The sequence below is a fragment of the Hippopotamus amphibius genome, chromosome 12 (genome assembly GCF_030028045.1).
Source record: "Hippopotamus amphibius kiboko isolate mHipAmp2 chromosome 12, mHipAmp2.hap2, whole genome shotgun sequence".
Classification (NCBI taxonomy): domain Eukaryota; kingdom Metazoa; phylum Chordata; class Mammalia; order Artiodactyla; family Hippopotamidae; genus Hippopotamus; species Hippopotamus amphibius.
This window is the reverse complement of record NC_080197.1, coordinates 18,310,401-18,335,814: the sequence shown is the minus strand read 5'-3', so window position 1 is coordinate 18,335,814 and position 25,414 is coordinate 18,310,401. Positions and strand designations below refer to the sequence as shown.

General features: G+C 40.0%; 1 protein-coding gene and 1 non-coding gene across 2 annotated transcripts in view; one reads left to right on the top strand and one right to left on the bottom strand.

The window, feature by feature from the left end:
• The window catches only part of PTPRT (protein tyrosine phosphatase receptor type T), a 1,046,874-nt gene that overhangs the window by 437,060 nt on the left and 584,400 nt on the right, over nt 1-25,414 (bottom strand). The window lies entirely within an intron of this gene.
• On the top strand, nt 21,739-21,875 carry LOC130834238 (U4 spliceosomal RNA). The gene has a single exon (XR_009048624.1). It is a non-coding gene; the product is annotated as a U4 spliceosomal RNA (small nuclear RNA).

Here is a 25,414-nt window from a genome sequence, read left to right as displayed (position 1 = left end):
CTCAGTTTCCTCACCTGTAAAATGGGGGTGATTATAATAGCACCCACCTTGAGGGGTTGCTGTGAGGATTAAATGCCTTACTGCATATATGTCTAAGGTGCCCAAATAGTCTCTGGGTCGTGGAGAATGCTCTGTGTGTTTGCTTTCACTGTCCCAGCTTCCCCGCCTACACGTGGGTGGGCGTGTGGCCTCCCTCAGCCTTGAGGTGATGGCTGTTGTGCAGGTGAACTGGTGAAGGTGAACGGGGCGTGGCACTGAGATGTCCCACGAGCATCAGCTGCCTTCTTCTCCTGCTGAACAAATGCTGGAAGCCTGTCCATCTTCTCATCCATGCTGCCATCCCTGTGAACACTCTGTTTAGCTGGCTGCCCTCTCTGACCACATCAGCAGTTTCCACAGAGACCCACATGGAGGGAAAGCAAGGTCACCTGAGTGGGGAAACAGGTCAGGAGAGGGTGGGCTAGACCCACCTGGGAAACAGCAGGTGGGTAGACAGGGGTCTGCATTTCCTCCCTGCAGGCCAGTGATGGTAAGGGTCAGGGTGAAAGTCAGGCATGCTCTATTTGCTTGAACTTCTAGTCGTTAAGCCTGCCCTGCCCTTACTACCCCCTCCTTGGGAGCTTTCACCACACCCATGTCTGGCCCTGAGAGTTCTTCAGGGTCCCTGGCAAACAGATACCAGCAGAGCATGTGTGCGGATTTCCACAAGGACAGCATCTTGGATAACAAAGACATCAAGGACAAGATACAGAACTGCAGTGATGGAGACCACACCCAAACACCTCTGGTCACTTAATCAACATTATCACCAGCTACTTAGATGCCAAGGGACATGCTTGTCCTCACCCCACAGGTGTTTACCCTCTGCACCTGGTGTACATGCCTGTTTCTCTACTTACTGGCTGCCATGTGATCAACTGCAATGTGCCATTTGCCTCAATTGCTACCTCTGTAAAATGGGGCTAATCGTTGTGCCTACAACATAAGGTGACGTGGGGGTGGAAGGGGTATATTAACTGTGGTGAGCACTTGTTGAGCACTCATGGTGCACCTAGTGCCAAATACCTCATGTGCGCCCTCTCACTGAATCTTCCTGCTACCCGTGTGCGGCGAGCCCTGCTGTCAATCCTCACCGTGCAGATGAGAAAACAGAACAAAAAGATGGTTGATGAACCTGCCCCAGTCACACAGCTAGTAAATAAGGAGCTATTTTCAAAGTCCCTGGCACATAATAAGCACTCAATAAAAACGTAGCTGCTTTGGCAACTACCATAAGTGCTAAGCTCTGGGGGAGAAAAAGGGCTCACGGCCTGCAAAAGGTACCAGAGAGTGAGGGGCTGATGGGACTAGTAGAGATGCCTGGGAAAGGTCCTGGCAGTGATGGTGCCCTGCATAACGAGACCGAGGGCACCTCTTTGGGGTCCCCACGCAGGGCAAGTTTTAAAGTAGGCTTGATTCAGAAAGTGCTGGGAGCTGAAGACCCAGTGCCCACTCCAAGGCCACCAGGAGTAGCTGGAGCAGATCAGGGGCCCTGTGAAGACATCAAGGACTGTCAGAAGTCACTCCAGCACCCTAAGTCTTAGTGACCCCATCTATAAACTGGGCATATGGATACCTACCCTGTCTTTCAATAGAAGACTATGAGGACTTACTAAGACGGGCCAATCTGGTTACTGCTCACAATCTCCCTCAGAGGAAAGAACAACTTCCTGGACTGGGCTTAAGGCAAAAACAAATGCCCCACGAGCCAGAAGCCCGAGAGCTCTGGTGGGGGCAGGAACCCCAGCATGTCAACATTCATCCATTTCATACGCAGCAGCTTCCCACAGGCCAGGCAGATTTTTCTTTTTCAAAGCAAAAGAGCAGCTAAAGCTCCAAAAGCTGCCTATGCCCTAAATGTGATCTTTCATCCTTTTAGCAATCCCATGAGATAAATCTTACTCTGATTTCACAGAAGTCAAAACTTGATTTTCCCAAGAGATTAGATGACTCACCCATCAGCAGACAGCTGGCAATGTGGGAACTCAAGGTACGAACCTAAGGCTATCCAGCTCCAATATTCTTATCCATGATGTGTATTCTACTTTCCCCTCCTATACTCTGCCTCCGCACACCTGTTAGGAGACACTGCACTTCTGTGTGTGGACACTTTACCATTATTAACCTCATGGGTTTTGAGGATGTTGTGACTCTTATGGGCCTCTGGCGACGCAGCAGCAAAATGATGGCAGTAACAGTTCACTCACTGGTTGTCTCAAGTTGAAATGAGGACATGCACAGAGCATCTATCACAGCCCATAACCTGGTGCTCAATCTCCCTATTAGCTGGGCAGATATGACACCATTTTTGGGCTAACAGATTGGCAGAAATGAAAATATTCCTGTAAGTTCAAGTGTTGATAAAGATAGGAGGAAAAGACACTCTTTTATACCACTGATGGAACCACTAACTGGTAGAGCCACCTAGGAGAGCAGTATGGTAAGACCTAGCAAAATCTAAAATAATACCTCTATACAGGTGCCCAAGGGAAATGCCCTGTGCCCCAAGAAGCAGGTTAGGGGAGGGTGATTAAAGAATTTATTTTGGTAATGGCAAAACTGTATAGACAACCAAAATGTCTATTGATGGACTAATTAACCAAATAACTATGGTTTATCCCTTATGTGGAATATTCTCCAAGAAGTAGAGATAAATGGGAAAAAAGTAAATTCTAGAATATAATCAAATATCTTAAGTTAAAAAAAACTCAAACATGTCCATAGGTTTTACAGATACATATATAAGAATGAAAAGCACTGGATGAAGCCTTTCACACTGATAAGCAGGGTACCTATGAAGCAGCGGGGGAGGGCCACAGGTTGAAGTAGACTCGGTATTATCTAATCTGTTCTAATTTTTCATAAGGTAAATTTATATTTATATGTGATTATGTATTTACAAGGGTAAAATGATAATAATAATTGTAGTAATAATTATAATATATTAAATGCTAGCTCTGAGTATTCATTTTCATTCAAAATAAAATAAATCAGTTAATAAAGGAGCTTATGTGTAGCTACTCTAATTAGTACACTTTTATGTGCCATCTTTTTTTCAACTGAACTAGGAATAATCATCTTCACTATGATACTAATGAAAGTAAGCTTCAGCTTAACCAACTTGCCCCGTTCATAAGGAACAAATTCAGGACCGAAAACAGACTTTGCTGCCAAGTTCGGTTCTCTTTCCGTCTCTTCATTCATCCAACAAGTCTGATCACTGCCCATGGCCTGGGCACCATGCTAGGTACTAGGGGTACATCAGGGGACAAGACAGATGTGCTCTCCGATTTCACTGCATCACAGTCCAGTGAGGGAAGGAGACAGATCAACACACCTTTACTACACAGGGTACCGTGCTTGGACTTCACAGATAATGGCTTCTTCTTTACTGATGTCTGAAACAAGGCAGGGACCACAACTAAAGAACTAGATTTGGGTCTGGCTCGTCACTGTGAAGTCCACCACTAGTGTGGCCTGCTGCTCCAGAGATTCTGATTCTCCCAATAGATTCCTGAATAATGAAAATGGTGCTTGAGCGTCAGCTATGCGCCAGGCATCATCTTTGACATTTAATTTTCACAACAACCCTATGACGTGGGTGCTATTGCAAGCCTCATTTCACAGATGTGGAAAGTGAGGCACAGAGATGAAAAAAAAACACAGAAGAAAACACAAAACAAAAGTTTGCTGAGGTTCTACAGCTCTTAAATTCCAGAGCCAAGGTTCAATGCAGGAAGATTCCAAGCTCGATGTCTAACGTGAGATCCCCACGCGTCACTGCCTTCCAGTGAAATGTCCCAAAGCGCCCAACAGGACACGCAACGCATCAAGGTTCCTTCTCCTAATCTTCCATGAAATCTGAGCAATATTCATCACGTATCAGATTGTCTCTCCTTTTCCAAGAGTCAGTGGTGGCTGGAGAGAGGGTGAAGGAGTGCGTTCTTTTGGGCTAAATCTCGTGTCCCCTGTTAGCAGAAAGTAACAGGCTCTGCAGAGAGGGGACTTATTTTTCAGCAAATGCAACTGTGTAAGAGCCTCTTGACCACAGCCCCCTATTCAGAGGAGTATCTTGCTAATTGTCACTAATGTGATTAACAGAATTAATTGGCCACTCAAAAATATTACACATTCAGCCACATGGGGACTAACCTGTGCCATCATCGGGAATGTTACTGCTCAGTACATTGGCAGGCAGATTCTTAACCACTGCGCCACCTAGGAAGCCTGACTGCTCAGTACAGAGAGGGTGAGACAACTGGCCTCCACAGGGACATCTCAATGTCCTCATTTATTCTTCTCATGCATCGTGAGGAGTTTGCTGTGCATTAGGCCGGGAGAGACGGCTAAGTATTCATCTGGGCTACTCCACTGAGAGAAATCTGTCACCTCCAGTGCCCGTCTCTTGCAGCGGAGAACCTCTTCTTGCCCTCCTCTCCCCACCCCATCCCCTGCCCCCACACATTAAACCCTTCCATACTTCCACTCCATGATCCTCCTGGATCTTCACTGCATTTTGATAAACTATTCACTATTCACAACAAAAGACCCAAAAGTTACCAACCCATGGAATTATCTCTAATTCTCCTCCTCTGGTAGTTCACAGTGATATGTACAAACTTCTCTTTTACCAACACTATGGGACCAGAGTTCCACTGGCAATAGAAGCTCAGGGTCAGATCCTATGCTGTTTTCACTGCTCTATCCTCACATTCTAACTACAGTCGGTGGCATTCTGTAAGGCTCAGAGTTTACTGACTGCCTGCCTCTGCATCTTCAGGCTGGGCATGGGGCTGGGTGCACACTGTCTGTAGTTCTGGACTCAAGGGGAGGGATTTAGGGGATGTGCACTTTGCACTGGCAGGGAATTATGTGAAAATACCACACACAGGATTGGTTATATTTTTACCAGGTAAAAAAAAAAGCCATGTGCCACAGAAAACTCAAACCCAGTATTTCCCACACTAAACAGTTTCCTCCTAAAGCTGTTGTTCTTATTGTGTGTTTCTGATCTTGGTAAATCCCAAAACCAGGGAATCACCACCTCTTTCTTTACCTTCCCTGCTTTAATCAGTGATCAACTTCAATATATCCTTTTCCTTAATTGCTCTCTAGTCAACCCCCTTCCTACTAGACTTGTCTTAGTCTAAGTCTCAACATTTCTCACTAGATTCAGATATCTGGGGAATGCATCACACACAAGAGATAAGATCAAGACCAATACCATATGATATCACTTACATGTGGAATCTTAAAAATGGATAAAAATGAACTTATATGCAAAACAGAAATAGACTCATAGACATAGAAAACAAACTAATGGTTATCAAAGGGGGAGAGGGATAAATTAGGAGTGTAGGATTAAAATATACACACTACTATATACAAACTAGATAACCAACAAGGATCTACTGTATAGCACAGGGAACTATACTCGATATCTTATAATAACCTATAATGGAAAAGAATCTAAAAAAGAATATGTATACGTATGTATGTATAACTGAATCACTTTACTATACACCTGAAACTAACACATCATTGTTAATCGACTATATTTCAATAAAAACTAAGAAAAACCTCATAATCTAACTGTTTTTGGGAATCATGATTTACACACAATAAACCCAAATATATATTAAAAAAAAAAGACAAGCAGAACACAACAATTTAGAGGAAATGGACTACTCAGGGGTGAGGACAAATTAAAAAACAAAACAAAACTATTATTAACATCCCCAGAGAAAGAAGAGAACACATTATAAAACTGTGAACAAAAGGAACATTCCAAAAACAAGAAAGAGCCCTTGGAAATTAAAAATATGGTGGTATGTATTAAAATTCAGTAGAAGGGTTAGAAGATGAAGCTGAGGAAATCTCTTGAAAAGCAGAACCAAAAAAACCAAAGATCCGGAAAATAACAAAAATAGGAGTAGCCAGCAATCCAGCAGTTCCAACAAACAAATAATAAAGTTCCCACAAAGGAAAGCTGAGAAACTGAAGGGAAGGAATTATCAGCAAAAGAGTTCAAGAAAATTTCCTGAAAGCAAAGGGCATGTATTGCCAGAACGAAATATCGCACCCCGTGTCCAACTGAAATGGAGAAAAAGTGAATCACGTTAGGGTAGGCAGTTGTAAATTTTTAGAATTATGAGACATTGATAACATCCAACAAGTCTGGGCAGGGAGTAGGAGAGCAGGTCATAAGCAGGTCATTAGAATGGCTTTAGTTTTCTCAAAAGCAACGTTGGGTGCTGGGATATAACAGAACAATGCCTTCCATTGGAAGGAAGTCATTTCTAGTCAAATCAATAACTAGGCTAAGGGTTGACTATGTAAGGACTTCGCATATTGATCTCCCGGACACACTTCCTTAGGAAGCTGCTGAAGTATCCCTCCAAGACAAGGCAAAAAAAACAAGATAAAGAAAGTCAGAGGCCACGGGAGCAGTGACTCAGGAGAGAAGCACGGAGAACCCTGGGTTGATGGTAAAGGAAGATCCCAAGGTGACAGCTGTGCACCAAATGGAGGGAGTAAAACAGCAGAACAGAACAAGCCACAGGCGCTGAGATAGCCTGCTGTAGGAGGATGAAATTTTAAAAAATAACAAGCATTTGAATATCTTGAGAAGAGCTTCAGATAACTGGCAGAGAGTTTGGGCTGAATTAGTAATAAAAACATAAAAATGAAGCAAACAAACCATAAACAAGGCAAATGTTAGCTTCAGGGAAAACATAACAGTTGTGAAGGAAGGGAAAATAATCATAATTTACTGCATGGCTCAGTTTTGAATGGCATTTACATGGTCAAAATATTGTAAACCCTGGATGTTGATGGAACCAAAATTAGGATATAATTTGATTGGAAGGATGGGGAAGGTGGGGGGAAAGCTGCCTGTATGTGTGTTGGCGGGGGGTGGGGAGCAGGGAGAGCTAAACCTCCTTCCTCAGTGAGAAATTAATAGGTAATGGTAAAGTGGAAACATTACAAGCACCAATGAAAGTTGCTAATTTAGAAATATGGGATTAACACAATCATAAACAGGTGAAAAGGGCTTGCTGGGTGGAGTCGGGAGAGGGGGATTGGCTACCCTTACTCCTAACGCACACTGAAGAACAATTTCACTATGGGCACTGACACCTTGGATACAACATTTTCAATGTAAAGTGGCACAATATGATGCCAACACACCCTAGGTTAATTCAAATTTAATGTAATCCCAATAAAAATGCCACAAAGCTGATTCTAAATTTCATACAAGAAATGAACATTGGAAAACTCTGGGAAAAAAAAAAAAAGAGCATTATGGTGGGGGTGAAGGGGGCATGAGAGATAGCTTCTCTCTCCAAGATATTAAAGTATATTTTAAGTTTCCGTAAATAAAGTCCTATGATTCTGCTACACTAGTGGACAAAAGGAATATATAAAAAATATAGAAACATAAAAAAAAAAACCCATGGATTTAGAATATGACAAAGGTGAAACAAATCAATGCGAACAGAGATAAATTATTTAGTAAATAGTGCTTGGTGGCCACTTGGGGAAGAAAAATGGAATTGGATCCACACTTTACATGAAGGTACAACTTCAGACGGATCAAAGCATCAAATGTTTAATGCAAAAGATGAAACTATAAGAAGCAATAGAAAAGAGTTTTGCTTATTTATAAATTTGGAGTGGGGAAGGTGCAATTGTGACACAAAATCCAGAAGCCATGAGGAAAGATTAATAACAATGTATTACATAAAAATTAAAAAGTAATCTGCATGGTTAAAATCACTATAAAGCAAAGCTAACAGACTTTAAACTGGAATAAATTATAGCTCATAGTTTTCCTAATACAGAAATAACTACTACAAATCGATAAAGTCAGAAACAACCACCCAACAGAAAAAAGGGCACAGGAGATTTTGCCCAGGGAAGAAAAATATAAATGACTCTTAAACACCTGAAAAAATGCTCAAATTAATTTACAATTCCAGTCATATAAAATGATATTTGACTGAGATACAATTTTCAAATATGATAGTGGAGAAGTTAAAAATGGATATAATGTACTTTGTTAGTGAGAATGTAGAGAAAACAAGTGCTTTCACATTTTTCTGTAAAAATGGCAACGTTATACAATCTCTATGGAGAAAATAATTTGGCAAATCTACGAAAATTACATCTGCAAACACCTCGGGACCAACAACTTTAAGAATTTTTCTGACTAATATACTCACACATACATGAAATAATGTTTATAAAAACAAATGACTGCAAACTGGTTATATTATTTCTATTTAGCATAAAATATATTTTATTCTATTTAGCATAAAATATAAATATCTAAATATATTTCTATTAGCATGAAAATATCAGTCCATTAAGTTACATTCACATCATGCTAAATATTCCTAAAAAAGTTCTTTATGTAATTGAATAATTTCCGAGCTATAGCGATAAGTGAATAAAGCAAGATGCTAATAGATATATTAATATCTTTGTTTTAAAAAAAAGGTGTTGGGAGGTTCTATGTACTTATTTGCTTATATATGTATAAATATTTCTCTACTTATCAACTCTATACTTTGATTAACTCAGGTAAGGGAGTTGTGCAGCTGAGGGACATAGATTGAAGGGAAAGTTACTTTTTATTGTACATTCTTTTGTGCCTTTTGAATTTTGAGCCTCAGAAATGTATCACTGATGTAAAACTACAACATGCTGAATTGATTTAAAACTTTTAAATATGCCATTTTAGGTGCTGTTGAGTAAGCAAGAAGTTCAGAAAAGTGGAAAATACTTGGTAGGCATGGAAACCAAGAAACATGAAAATTAATTTTGGATGATCCTATGTACCTACATTCACAGAATTTATTCCCTTCTTTAATGTGAATTAAGCTCTCCATATATGTGGAAGAAATACTATAAAATGAAAGAGTTAAAAATGTATAGTTAAAGACTACACATTCATAGCAAAAAACAGATTATTTTACAGATTTTTATTAATAGAAAAGTAGGTAGTCTCAGAATAAACAGAGAAAAATCATAAAATTATCCTGTGATAGAAAAAAAAAACTGATAAAGCTCAACTTCTACTTTTGATTAAAAACTCTAAGCTAACCAAGAATAAATGATAACATTCTTAATTTGGTATAGATTATATACCTAAAACCTACAGTAAATAGTATATATTTTTGACAAACTTTAGAAACATTCTCTTTAAGACTGGGAACAAGACAAAGATATCCACTATCACTGGTTCTGTTTATTAAAGAAAGAGGTAAGCAACAGACTAAGGTGTAAATATTAGAAGGAAAGAGAGAGAATTTTCATTATTTGCAGACAATACAATCATATATACAGAAACTGTAACACAATCAACAAATAATAGGATAAATAAAAGTTTTACTAGGTAGCCAGATACAATACCAACTCAGAAAAATCAATAGCATTTTTCAACACCATCAACAACTAAAAAACATAATAAAAAAAAGATATCATATACTATGGCAACAAAGGCTAAAATGTGTCTAAGAATTAACCAAGAACTCCCAAGACCTATATGAAGACAGCTTTAAAAAATGTAATGAAGGACTTGGAAAAACTGAACAAACTCAGGCATTCCATGTTCTTGGAAAGAATGAAATGATATAACCAATATGCCAGTTTTTTATTAGATTAATCTATAAACTCAATGAAATCTCATAAAAATTCAAATTGGGTTCTTTTTTGAACTAGATAAACACTTTACAATTTATAAGAAAGAATAAAAATCCATGACTAGCTAAGGTGGGGCATGGAAACTTGCCCCATTCAAAACTAAGACAGATTAAAATGGCATAGTTATAGTGGAATTGAACAGCAAGCTCTGAAATAGACCATTTAAAACATAAAAATGTATTATATGATAAAATTTAAATTGCACACCAATAGAATAAGTAATGGACAGATTAGTAAATGTGTTAGAAATACTGTCTCACCCTGTGGAGATAAACAAAATATAACATACAAAGGAGGATTCCAAATGGATCAAGTGCCAAAACATGCAAAGTAAAACAATAAAGATACTAGAAAAAAATACAGGAGAGCAATTTAAAGGTGGAGTACTTTGAAAAACCTTAAAGGCACACATCACAAAGCATTGAGGAAATTTATTATATACAAATTATGGATTTATGCTTGGTAAAAACAGACAGAACATAGATTAGGAAAAGATACCTGCAATGTCTAAAATCGACACCTGAATAATATCTAGAAAATAAATTCAACTAGTGAAAATTTAATAGAAAAGACAGGAATCCTTCCACCAAAAAACAAGCAGAAGTTATATGAATAGGCAATTAATAAAGAAGAGGAAACCTAAAATGTTAATAAGCATTGGATTGATACTTATATTTATTAGTAATCAGAGAAATGAAAATTAAAACAATGTACTGTCATTTACACTTAATAGACTGACAAAAATATAAGAATGCTGGATAAGTGCTACATAAGGGGAGGGTTGTGAGGCTCTAGGAACACAACCACAACTCTGGGCATATAGACAGGTGTAGCCATTCTCACTAATACACTCTATGATCCAGAATCTCAAACCCTAATTATAGTCCGAAGAACTTGTTACAAAACTCTATGAGTAAAAGCGTATCAGGATGTCATATGTGATGGGGGTGATTTAGCGACAATCTGGGCACTCATTCTGGGGGAATGGATTAAAAAAAATATAGAATATAATGCCAGGTCTAGCAGTAATGGGTGAAAAACTAACTCAGATGAAATTTTAAAAATACAATCCCAATTGGAAAAAAGGATGAAAGAGAATAAGCTATAAATGATTTATTTGTGTAAATGTAAAATACTCAAAATAAAAAATATGCATTTTCCCCAGAACACAAACAAAGGAATGTAAATTAAATGCATTAAAAAGGCAGTGGTGATTGGGGAGGGGGAAATGGGAAAAGGGAGTGACCAAATAAATAAGATGGGGTCTTTTACAGACCAATGTGATTAGATGGCAAAAACAAAGGGATATCCTTAACTCAACTACCTGCACTAAAGGTCAAAAGGAAAGTCAGTTTCATCTTACATCTACGAAATAAATACTGAGCAAATATTGTAAAATTATCCACGTGATGAGGTACCCATTTATTCATCTCATTGACCTAGAACCCTGTGTAAAGGCATCTCCTTTGGTAACAGTCCTCCTTCACAGCTTCAGAATGGGAGGGAAAGGTTGTCTTTTATGTTATGTTCAATTTCCAACAGCTGACCCACTGCCTTCTCTCCTGCTGGTCAGACACGTCTAAGGTATCTCAGCACCTCTGGGGGAAATGGTGGTCAGGACATTCTCATGGGCAGAACTCCACCCTGACTCATTTTGATGTCAAGGACCAACCTCATTAAATCATTGAATGAATAATTTTGCCAGAAGTGCTTTGAGAAAAACCAGTCTGTTTGCTTCAAATTAAAAATAGGTATGAGTTGTGAATGGTTTGAGACTTTCTAATTTGTGGGGGGGGGGGTGGGGGGGTGGGGAATGTGGGGTGATCTAAAATTGAAAAGTCATGGGAGCCATGTATGGAATAACTACTATGTGCCAGTCACTCCCCATTTATGATTCATAACACCTACAGCCAATTTTACAAGATAAACCTCAACCTCATTTTGTAGGTGAGGAATAATGGTCCCGGAGTGGGTAGCTATCTATTGCTTTGTCTTCTGCACACACCATGCTTTTGTGAATGGTCACTCTCCTTCTCCATGTTATCCTGGTGGGTTGCCAATCACCTTCCCAACTTCCTTGGCACAGGGGTAGGTATGTGATCTCAGCAAGGGCAATAGAAGTCTGTCTGTGACTGGAGGTATCTCTGGACACCCTTTCCAATTTCTTGAAGGGAGTCCCTTAGCAAATGCAGACAATAAAGAAAAGAGCAATGACACGTGTGAGAAAGGGAAGGCGAGAGAGGGAGAAGGAGAAAAAATAGAGGAGAGACACAAGGCAAAACCTACCCCCGAACTTTTTAATTACGTGAGCCCTAAAGTTCTCCTTTTAGTAAGGTTTTTTGAGTTGGGCTTCTACCAACTAAATCAAAAGAGCAGATGCCCTTCCCAAGACTACACAGCCCGTAAATGGCCAGGCCAGTTGTCTTCCTGATCCAAAGCCTGGCCACGCCCCACTGAACCCTCCTGTCTCTTGCCTGGGCACAAACTCAGACTGGTTCTCAGGGGCCATCCTGGCTCCTAGCATGTTGGACCTTCCACTTTGGCATTGTTTCAACATGGAGCCAAGCGCCTCCATTCCGGATAGATCAAATTTTTAGACACTGGCCAAGCTTAGGTGTATAGGAGAAAAAAAGAAGATCCAGAAAATGTTTTCCAATATTTTAATGAGACTGGAAGGAAATAAGAGTGACATACCAGAGGTCAAACACGTGGTTTTGAAGACATTTCTCAGGGAGTCTGAGTCTTTTAGAGCAATGGCCTCCTCATTGCAATAAATAAATGACCACTCAGGGTGACTGCTTGGAAGAGATGGAGCTCAGAGTGTGAGCACTGGGATTGGACTCAGTTCCTCCCTTACTGAATGTGTACACTGGTAACCTATTTCTCCTCCCTATGCTTCAGAAGCCTCATCTGTAAATTGGTGATGATGGTAACCTTCTTCATGGTGGTGGTTTATATATATATCTCTCTCTATATATATATTTATGTGAATATATATATATTCACATAAAACATCTGGAAGAGTTCCTACACATCGATGACCTCAGTGAATTATCCCTCTCCCTCTATAAGGTGTATGTTATATGCATTTATGCATATTAGACTTTCTAAGGCATTAATCCTGGTTTGTTGATTAAAACATCTGCCTTGTTACTCTATCATCATACCCTGCACAGAGCTGGGCCACTCCCATCTCATACACTTCCCAGCGGGCTCATTCTTTTAGAAATAGTCATCAGGCACACACAAAAAGCAATTTAAATGGTTCATCTTTCCTCTTTTCATCCATAGACAAATTTCAATAATTATCTTAGTCAACCCATTAATTAGTCTAAATTTGCCCAAGCATAATTGATGCTGCCTACACAATTTTCTATAAAAATTTGAAATGGATGGCTAAACAGAGATTTTTTTGTTGTTGTTGTTTGTTTGACTAAGTGCATTTTCCCCCTATGCAAAATGTGTTAGTCAACGCTTATCTAGTGTAATAAGCTAGCTTTCGGTGTTCTTGTCTGCATCTGTGATAGAAAGAAGTTTGAATCTCTGAGCTCAAATTAGACTTTGGCAATTTCTCACTTGTTAACCCACAGTCTGCTCCTTGAACTCTCAGAGTAAACCCTCCATTGCCTTACTTGTTGAACAGGGACCTGGTTGCCTAGGTGTGCCTCTGAGGAACTCTCTCTTGTTTTGATTTTCTTAGATGAACTCTGGTTTGATTTCCATACCCATATCTTTGAGTACTTTTTGTTTTTCTGGGCCTTCCAGATGCTTTACTTGTTGGGTTTCCTAAGGTTCCATTCTTAAACCTCTTTTATTATTTAGTAGCACTCCAGGTAATCCGATAGGTCTCAAACCTTCATTAGCACAGGTACATAAGAGGGATGGTCCTTATATATCAACATCAATCTATAACTCCAGCACCGCTGTGCATAATTCTTTTCTAATATCTAGACCATTCTCTTCAACAGACTCTCTGTTTCTCATGTAAATGATTACGCGAATAAATATGAGGAAACCTGCAACAGCATAAAAACTGAAAGGTTTTTTGCTGGGTTCATAATGAAGATGAGACTGTAACAAAAGAATAAAAGAAAATCATAACTTTCAAAACAGCTACTTGAGAAATTTCAGATACCCTAGGAATCAGATATGAAAGAACAATGCTTCCTTAATTGGGAGGGATGTTGGCTGTAGTTACAGAAGAAGCAGAGAGAGTAGAACATAATGTCTAGAAGCAAACATAAATATAAATAAAAATTCTGAATCTAAAGGTGTCATTTCAAAGCAGCAAAATGATGTTGGATTATTCAATAGTATAAATACATATTGCCATAATTGGTTAAATATATGAAAAATAGCCTATCTTGCCCCTCCTCTCCCAAAATGCCAGATGGAATAAAACTCTCAGGGTAGTACAAAAGCAAATGTGTACACAAATGTACTACAAAAAAGTGACACAATTTAGTAAATATTTATGAAATTTCTCTCTCCACTGGAAGCTTGAAAAGACAAAAGTATTAAAAATGGATAAACTTAATCACATAAAAGATAATATTTTCTCATTACCAAAGACTTATCACATGCAAAAGTACATACGTAAGTGGGAAAATATTTCCCATACACAGAACCAACCAAGACTGATGCTGCTAACACCTAAAATGTTCTCAAAAATCAATAAGAAAAAAAATGAGTACCTCCAAAGAAAAATGTACGAGCAACATAAATTTGTAACTTACAAAAGAAGAAATACAAGTAGCTAGCAAATATGAAAAACTGTTACACTTCCAGTATCAAAGAATCAAAAATTAACACAATACGATTTTTGACATATGATATTGTCATGGATTAAAATGAAAAATAATGTCAGGTATTGGTGAAGGGGCCAGGAAATAAAGCACTCCCTTGACTAGTGGTACAGTCCATTTTAGAGGTCAGATTGGCCCTCTATACTCTATATCTATAGCTAAAACCTCAATAACAGGAATAATTTTTCATTCAGCAACTCTATTTCTAGGAATTTATCTGAAAAATATGTATCTGCATTGATGCATGTGTAACAATGCTCTCTGAAGTGGTATAATAATGGAAAATTGGAAATAACATAAAAATTCAAAGACAGCCTAGCTCAAATAAAATCTCTTTCCAAAAGAGTTCCTTAAACTTATTTCCACTTCCACACCAAATCCCATTCTGTCCCAAACCCATAGCAATCTTCATTCAACCTCTAAGTCCTAATGAACTCACAAAGTCACCAATGACCTCTGTCACTAAATTCAAGGTACACTCTTTGGTCCTTGGCTCACCTGATATCCCAGTAGCATTCTATATACCTGGCCCCTTCTCTCCTGAAATATTCTACTTGCCAAACCAATTATCACCAGTGCTCTCTCCTTGCTACTTTTCTTATATGTTCTCATTAAATACTGGCAATCATGAGGCCTTTTCCTATCCTATTCTCAAAGTGACCGTCTGGTATAGCATCACCAGCATCATCTGGCAACTTGTTAGAAATACAAAGTCTTGGGCCCCCCTCCAGACCTACTAAATCAAAAACTCTGGGAGTGGGGCCCAGCAATCTGTATTTTAGCATCTCCTCCCAGAGACAATGATGCACATTAATGTTTGAGACCCACTATAGCACATCACTCTGTGCTACTGAGAGGAGCCAGGACACCAAGTGGTCTCAGGCAAGGGCATGGAAGACAGACTACCTAGATTCAATACTCAGCTCTGCACATATTGTGACCTTCAACTGATGACTTAACCTCTCTGTGCCTCAGTGTCTTTGCCCATAAAATGGGGCAATAACTACGCCTACCTCCTAAGCTTGTGGGGATAAAAGGAGCTAATCTGTGTCAAAGTCCCGGGCTAGTCCTGGTGCAGAGAAAACGCCCACTAAATGGAAGCATCCTCACTCATAAGCTGATGTCTTCACGCCAGACCTCTTCTTTGAGCCCCTCACCTACAGCCTCACAGCCTGCTAACCGCCTCTACTTGGGTGTCCCTCAGGCACATGTCCCCAGATGAACTCTCCAGTTTCTTTCCATCTTGTTCACCTCTGGTGCTTCCATCTCAGCCCTGGTTACCACCAACCTCTCGGTTTCTCAAGGCACAAACTCCAGAGCCAGCTTTGATTTCATCCTCCATTCTACCTGTCACAACTGTCCAAATGCCAAGTCCAAAATCTCTGGAATCCACCAAACACGTCTTCATCTGCTTGTCTAACACTCCAATTAGAATTCACTACCACCTCTGCATACGGCTCCTCACTGGCCTCCCACTTCTACTATGTTCACGTTCACTAATGCATTCTCCTCACAGGAGCCAGAGAGATTTTTTAAATACAAAAATCACATCATGTTACCTCTCTGTTTAAAATGCTCTAGAAACTACCCAATGTATTTGAAGAAAATCTAAATTCACCACCATGGCCTGGAGCCCTTCCAGGACCAGGCATCTCTCTCCGTCCTCACCTCATGCCCTCTCCCCCTCACTGATAAGGCGTCTGGCTTTCCTCCAAGTCCTCGGATACACAGAGGTAACCCCCATGTTAGGGTCTTTTCACTGCCCAGGAAGCACACCCGCACCTTCCTGATCTGGTCAATGCTTCTTCTCCTGGCCCAGGTGAAATGCCCATCACCTCCTGTGATGGTTAATTTTATGTGTCTACTCGACTGGGTCACGGGGTGCCCAGATATTTGATCAAGCATTATACTGGGTGTGTCAGTGAGGATGTTTTTGGATGGGCTTGATTTTCAGATCGATAGACTGAGTAAAGCAGATTCCTGTCCCTAATATGGGTGGGCCTCAGCCAATCAGGTGAAGGTTTGAATAGAACAAAAAGGCTGACCCGGCCCTGAGTAAGAGTATATTCCTCCAGCCTGACTGGTTTCAAGATGAGACACTGCATATCCTGCCTTTGGACTGGAGCTGCAACATCAGCCCTTCCTAGATTTTGAGGCTGTGGGCCTTCAGACTGGAACTATGCCATCAGCGCTCCAGTCTTAAGCTTGTCAGTCCCTATAATCATGTGAATTAATTCCTTACAATAAATACATATATTGCCCATCAGTTCTATTTTCCTGCAGAACTCTAACACATCTCCTTTAGCTTTCCATGACTTCCCAACACAATTTTCGTTGACTTTTTAGACACACACATTCAGGCTGTGTGTCTCCTTTGTAAAATCTAGCTCTACTGAAACTCTTTCTCCAGACCACAGAGAATATGCTGATTTTGTTCATAGCTCTATCCCTAATGCTAGCACAGTGCTTGGCAGTTAGTGGACTCATATTTGTGAAATAAAGACCTATGTAGAATAACCTATTTAGTTATTAAAAAGACTTATTATAACAGAATATTTGCTATCATAATTGTGAAATATATATACATGAAAAAAGCTGCAGAAGTATATAAACAGTACAAAACTATGCTTACATAATATAGAAAAAATACTGAATATAAAGACAAAATTGCTAGCTCTGGTTGGTTTTTCTGCCTTTCTTCATTTCTAAGTTCTCTGACTTGAATATGTACTTACTTTTGCAATTAGCATATTTAGTAATAAACATTATAATTAAATTCTTCTGCATATATAAAACACAATAAAAATAAAAATAGGTGATACTGGTAACATATGAAACAACATGCTTCTATTTTGTATGTAAAGATCTCTACAAATCAGTAAGTAAAAGACAGTCAGGGATGTTTTTAGGAATGGGTAAAGGACATAAATAGATCTCCGTAAATAGATTGTCTACATTTAGAAAAGACATTAGGATGACTGATGTGCAGCATCACTATTAACTAAGAAAGACTAACCATAAACAAAGGACCCATTTTTCTTCTTGTTATTGGCCAAGATGAACAAAGAAATGATAAAATCCAATGGTGACCTGATTCAATATGATTTGACTTAATAATTCAACTTGTTGGCCTTTATCCCAAATAATAAATTAATGATGTAAAATATAGATGTCTCTCACCAAACATTTAACAATAGTCAAAATTTGGAGAAAAAAATTTTTTTTTTTAAAAAAGCCCTCTACCTGGGAATTAATTAGGTCTGTTATAGGCTCTCCATAAAATAGAATGTTATTTGTTCACTAAATATGATGCTTCAGAGCAATATTCACTACCTGGAGAACAAACTGATCTATTTTAACTGTAAAAATAGTGTCCTGAGAACTTCACACACCATGATCTCAATTTTGGTGGGAATATATACGTAGGAGAAAAAAATGTAGGAAAGAGAATGAATCATTATCAGGATTCATTCTGAGTGGTAGAACTGCTGATTAGTTTTGCTTCTTTAAACCTTTCTCAGTTATTCAGTAGAAAATATCTTACTTTGCTTAACCAAGAGGAAATTATGTTTTGGTTAAAGAACAAAAAATGATAGGTCAGAAGTGTTGAGAGTGGGGGGAGTCACCTGTGTTAGGAGCCTGTGTCTAAAGTAAGAACAAGGGGTGATTGACATAACAGGTGCGAGGGGAGGATGCCTGTACAGAGGAAGGAAGAAGTCCAAGAGATATTTCAGAGGGAATCAAGAGAATGTAATGAATAGGGCATGTCTACAGAAGGATGCCTCCACCTGTCCTGTCTTGAATGAACGGGAATTAAGACCTAAACGACAGGATGTAGGGCGATCTTTTGGAGAAAGTCAAGGGATGTGTAAACACTTTGGGAATACTCAAATGACATGTCAGGATCTATCATTAGTGCTTGTACACACTAAAGCAGGGGCCGTTTATTAATTATTTCTGTTTTTCTCTACGCCAAGCATTCAGCTGGCATAGAGTAGGTCCTTAGAAACTGATTGTCAAAGGAAGAAATGAGGCAGTGGGAGAACTCCTGACTCGAAAACAATTTGAAATTGACTGATTAAACATTACCATGCACGAGCCAATGATAATTTTTTTAAAAAAATCATTCTAGTCTACTTACAGAAACCCCTTTGCATAAAACCACAAACCTTTTCAATTCAATCCAGCTATTTAAAAAAAAAAAGTAGTCTCAAGGACTGACATAGCCTAAAACATTGAATGCTATTTTTCTTTTTTTAAAAAATGATAGCGCATTAGATTTACATAATGCACTCTATTTGGGCATTCATTAGTAAGTCCAGTTTGAAGTGGTTTCTTTCTGTGGCATAGTTTAAATACTGCATTTTGCCTTGACATTTATTCTTGCTCCCATCCCTAAAGAATAATGACTTGCCCTTACATCCCACCCCCATTCTGAAGCCAATCAATAGCAATAGAAGACACACAGAATTACGGTAACATATAGAAAAGCTAGCAAGTAACGTAACATATAGAAAAGTTCATGTGTAGATTTTTACATTTCTACTCATGTCAGTGTCCACATGCACCGATGCCCCTACTTTTACCATTAACTCTGTCTACACATAAAGCTTAACTGGGGCAGGGCTTAAACAGAAAACCAAGTCGTGTCTCCTTAAGAAATATGTCTTGAAAGTCAAACTTGGTTAGGCTGGGTACTATTCTTTTTATTTTTCTTCATGATAACCCACCTCGATAGCCCTCCAAATGCCTGCATTTTCTTACCTAGGAGCTAGGGTCCCCATAGGGTTCCTTATAGTGGCGACTAGTATCATAAAGTGATTCAACTCTAAATAATGTACTCCACCTGCACCCCAAATCATAACTGTGAAAGCTTGAAATTTGATCTGCCATGATGCCACTTGTAACAGAACCTCCACAGGACTAAATTCCAGGTACACATATATCTTGCTTCTGATACTGTGTGAGTCTGGTCTGAGAAAACAAAGCCTGGAAAAAAATAGATTAAGCTGCAAAGGAGAACTGGCAGCTTGCTGAGCACTGTGGAAAGGGGCTCCAGGCACACGTGATCCTTGGACATAACGTCACTCTGTCTGTCTCTCTCCTTTTCCCTCTCTTTTCACTCACTCTCCCTCCCTCCTTTTCTCTCATCTTTGTAGCCATAATTTCCCTCAATTTTTCTGACTTTCTCTCCTTCATTCACTTTTACTTTTTCTCTCACACACTCTTACTTTGTCTCCCTCCACACAATGTTCCTTTCTCTCTCCCACTTTCAGTTTTTTTCTCGCACTCTTACTTTCTATATCTCCCCACACAACTTTGTTCTCTCAGCTCATTCTACTTTCTCTCACACTTCCACTTTCTCACATGCACTTTTCCTTTCTTTTTTCTCCGTTCAATTTTCCTTTCTCTTTCTCTCTCCCTCCCTTTTATTTTCTTTCTCACACTTTGCTTCTCTCTCACACAGGCTCTTTCCCTCTCTCTCTCCCCTCCTACATACTTTCTTTCTCTCTGTCACGCTTTTACTCTCTTCCACCTTTTTACTTTTACTTTCCTACACACTTTTAAATTTTCTCTCCTCATACACTCATTTTCCCTCTCTAACCCACAGAGTGTTAAGCAGAGTGAAGTGGCCAGATTAGAGTTTTAGGGTCACCTGGAAGCCAGAACTGTGTTGAAACCTCAGACAAGAAAAGCGGCTATAATATTCCAGGAGGGTGGAGCTGAGCTCTTTCCGTGAAGCAGCAGCACTGGCTCGAGAGGGAAGCCAGGGATACAAGATATGGTTCAGGTGTAATTAATGGGCCCTAGGAACTGTTTGGATGGAGGGTGAGTGGAAGGCGGAATCTAGGGTGATGTCAAGGTTTCTGGCTGGGCAACAGAGTAGAAAATGCCATCAAGAGCCAAGGAAAGTGGAAGAAGGAGCAGCCCTGGGTGTTCCTTGATATTAGAGCCACTTTATCTAAGATAAGAAAGTACTTGCAGCGTTTTTAGACAGAGAAAGTTCTTTGAAGAAAATAATTCATAATTACATACAGGCAGTCCTTGAGTTTTGTTTATTCAACTTTGGACAATTTTCCCTCTTGAATACTGTTCAGAAGCAATACTTAAAACCTTTTCTCTGCAAAATGTAAGCTCTGTGCATTAACAGATTACAAAAAAACAAACAAACCAAAAACCAGAGCTATCACATAATGGCAGCTTTTGTCATCTGCCAGTTAAATGCTGGCTGCATCACTTCTTTGCACAATATTATTGATGTAATTGTCTCCCCAAAGGGTTTGCAAACTCCATGAGGGCAGGGAGGCTGTTCTCACTGCTCACCTCTGGGTACCACCTGCTTATTAGAGTAACAGACACTTAATGGGAGCTCAGAAAATAGATCTGGGATAAATGAATATTTGAAATCATTTTGCATATTGTCACTCATTATTATCATGTGAAAATAGAATACTGAGGTGAAATTATGGAAGCACTCACACCTGTAATGAGAACTGTGGTTCCCTAAGCCCAAGGCAATGATGGGAATCGTTAAGTGTGGCTGCAAGGGGTAAATGTTTAGCTTCCGCTGGATGTTCATTGGGCTTAAACTGGTCGCATTTTCACTCAGTTGTCAATGACATGAACACAAGTAAAGATATATTCAATGCAGGAAACAGAGCACTGAAGACTTTATGCTAAAGTGAGGGTAGTTGGGAGGCTATATTATTTTTAGATTTCTTGAAATAGGCCTCCTTACCCCCATCAAAAAAAGCAAAAAAAAAACCCAAAACTCTATGTCGACTGTTCTCACAGTGGGCATTCGATTTTCAAGCAGGTTTTAAGGAAAGTGTTGTGTTCCGGAGTGGGGGCTGCCTGTCCCACTCACTTATCCTAACATTTCATCTGCAAAGGGAAGTATGTCAGCAGACCAGATTGTGGGTGCTCATTGACAAACACGCTCTCAAGTGTGACTTTCAGAAGAACTCAGGGGACTAATACTAGAGCGACTGGAGACAAATGTAAATCAAATGCGTGCAAAATGCACTGGGCCTGGGAGGGAGGCTTTAATGCTCAGAGATGCACTTGATACACATCATGCAGTGTTATCCTCACACAACAGACTAATTAGTCAATTCAGAGCATTTATGTTGCTGTCCCAGGCTCTGAGGATACATCCGTGGAAACACATAAAAACTCCTGCCCTAGCTTTGTGCAGTGGCGGTATCAAAGCCAATGAGGTTTATCCGAGGCCGATGACTGCTAATTGAAAAACTCCTGCCCTCTTGGAGATGATACTCTAGTCAGATACAGATAGATAGACAATTTAAAAAACTAAATAAAACATGAAAAGATGCTCAACATCACTAATTATTAGAGAAATGCAAGTCAAAACTACAGTGGGGTACCACTTCACACTGGTCAGAATGGCCATCATTAAAAAGTCTACAAATAACAAATGTCAGAGAGGCTGTGAAGAAAAGGGAACCCTCCCACACTGTTGGTAGGAATGCATACTGGTGCAGCCACTATGGAAAACAGTATGGAGGTTCCTCAAAAAGCTAAAATTAGGGTTGTCATATGATACAGCAATCCCACTCCTAGGCATATATCCAGACAAAACTAAATTCAAAAAGATACACGTATATCTATGTTCCAAGACACGGAAACGACCTAAATATCCATTGACAGATGAATGGATAAAGAAAATGTGGTCTATATACACACACACAGGAATATTACTCAGCTTTCAAAAAGAATGAAACACTGCCATTTGCAGCAACATGGGTAGACCTAGAGATCATACTAAATGAACTAAGAAATAAAAAGCCAAATACCATATATTTATCACTTATATGTGTAATCTAAAATATGACACAAAATATTTTATCTATGAAAAAGAAACAGACTCACAGACATAGAGAACAGACATGGTTTCCAATGGGGAGGGGGGTGGGGAAGGGATAGATTGGGTTTGGGATTAGCAGATGCAAACTATTATATACAGAATGTATAAACAGCAAGACCTTACTCTATAGCACAGGGAACTATATTAAATATCCTGGGATAAACCATAATGGAAAAGAATGTATATATACCTGAGTCACTTTGCTATAGAGAAGAAATTAATAAAACGTTGTAAATCAACAATACTTCAACAAAATAAATTTTTTAAAAGCCCTAAATAAAAGATAGAGAATGATGACAGAGCATGATGACACATAAAAATAAAACAAAGCTCGGGGTAAGCCTCCTGGTGTTGGGGGCAACTTTAAACAGGGTCATCAGGGAAGCTGTAATATGCTGTGCTATTGTTCGAAGTCCCATCCTTCCTCCCCTCCAAGGTTCTACATCCTGCACCTTCTGTGACTTATACTCCTCTCCTGCCCCAGACAGGAGGCCTGTCATAGGACTCACTTTGGCCAATGGAATGTGAGCAGATGTGACATATACCACGTCCAACAGGAAGCTTTAAATGCACCTGTGTATTTAGCTCAGTGCCTTTTTTCCACCACTGCCGTGAAAACTAAATGTCCCAGGTGAGGGCTGGCCCTTCCGCCTGGGCTCTGGAATGAGAAAACATGTGTAGCAGTGCCACAACCTCCAGCAGGCCTGCATCTATGGGGCACATGAGCAAGAGAGAAAATGTCTGTTGTATAAGCCAGTGATATTTTTGTTTTTGTTACCACAATAAAACTGATTAATATAAAAAGATTTTCCTGAGAGGGTACCACTTAAGCAAAGACCGGAAGAAGACAAGATCATAAAGGGGAGGCCCAGAGAAGTGACGTAACTCTCTCGAGTCACACATCTATTAAGTAGCAAGGACTGTGTTAGATACCCGTCTATCTGGTTGGTTCACACTGTCCTCTCCTGCAGGGACCTGGCATAACTCAGATCACAAAAGTCACATCATCACAACGTTTCTCCATCCCGGTCAGTTGTAGATCCTATCTCTCTAAGGGGGTGGGGGTGGGGGTTCTAAAGCAACAAGCCCCCAGCAGTCAGACCAGCTCCAAGGGATGTGAGGCACACTCACACTGTCCTCTCCTGAAAGTGCAGGCAAGTGTGACCATGTCTGATGCTGGGTTCTTCCATCTCCTCCTCCTCATTCACATCTCATTCAAATCTTGCAATACGGCTGTGAGACCAGGCAGGGTAGTGGCTATCATCACTTCCCATTTACAGATGGCACGGCTAAGGCTGGGACCTAAGCAACATCTTAAAAATCATGCAGGGAGTGGATGCTGGGGAGGAAAACCCTGCTTTTTTGAATCTAGGAATATCACTAGATTGCCAGAATGTTTATACACCTGATCATTCAAGCTTCATTACAATGCTATGAGTTGGTTTGTGATTCCTACGATACAGAGAAGGAAATTAAACCTCAGAGATATGAAGTAACTCTCAGAGGATCTCACAACTTAGAAGAGCCAGATTAGAACCAAGGATTTTTCACACCCCAGAAACTGTGTGCAGCATAGGGCCCTGCTCTCCACGCAGGTTTTTATGAAGATATAGAACTACGTTGGCTGCTGGCTGCCAAGCACATTGCACGTTGTGGTTAGTTTGAAGAAGTTCAATGAGCATCACTGCTTAATCAATTCATCCCTAACTTGATGAGAGGAAAGGCAGCTGCTGATACCCAGGGAAAAGCTAGACTCGATGCACGTGAGAAAAACCACGTCATGGTCTTCACTCCAACAGGGCTACACCCTACCTGGGTCTGTGACCACTACGCGCCACGAGAGAAGGAATATGTGTTCTTCTCCTTCTGCTCTTCTGTGCCTCTGTACTGTTGGACACTTTTCCTAATTGAGAACTACTAGCATCCTGTAAACATGAAAGGCAACCCAATGTGACAGACAGGGAAATCAGAGTTGGAAGCTCAGCTCCTCCATGGAAAAGCTGTATGGCCTTAAGCAATGCCTTCAGAGGCTTAAGTGTAGGTTCCAGAACACATTCATTGATTCATTTATTTAGTCAACTGTATGCTGAGTGTCCACTGTATATCAGCTATTGTGTTGTGCCCTGGAAATAGAGCAGTGAAGAAGTAGACAGCACATGTTCTCCAAACATCCAAAAATGCTCATTATTTCATCTGAATGCACAGAATGGCTACTCTGCCTTCACCCTTTGCTCTGTTAAAGGGGCCTCTGTACCAGAAAAACAGTCCAGCAGATCATAGGGAAGTCTCATAACCAGAGAGAGGTGCTAGGGATACAGCGTTCCCCTAGAGTCTCCATCCCTTTGCCAATGTGTAACTTCTCCTGACACCAACTAGCCACGGGCAGCCAGTCCCAGCCAATCCTGTTGCCACACATCAAACCACTGGCCAATCTGTCCCCTCATTATTGGAAGAGCAAATGGGTTCAGGTAATCAATGGCCAGGGCACAGAAGGGTCATTTTAAGCAGCAACTTTGCCTTAAAAAAAAAGTCATACAAAGAAAATGGTTGAATTGCCATAGTGAAGACCTAGAAATGTCTGCTTCACCTCGATGCCTCTAACTGCCCAGCTCTGATCCTGCCATGCCTAGGCAAGAGTGCAGAGGAAATCTGGGTCAGACATTCATCTGACCCACAAGACCTTGCCCGTGGCTAGCATGTTCAATAGTTACAAATACTCTTTCAGTTAAATGAATCATGCATTTAGTTGAAAGATGATTCGTAGTGTCATTATTGGTCCTGACAAACCCATACAAAGGGAAATGGACTCACATGGTACAAGGGGAGGGACTGGGATCCACTCCGTGGTTCCTGAGAAGACTGGCAAGAAGGCCAACTCCAGGCAGTAATGAGTAACACCCTCAGTGAATCCCCAAATGAAGCTGAGTGTCTACTAATGTCAAACCCACCTTACCCTCAGGGATTTACCGACACT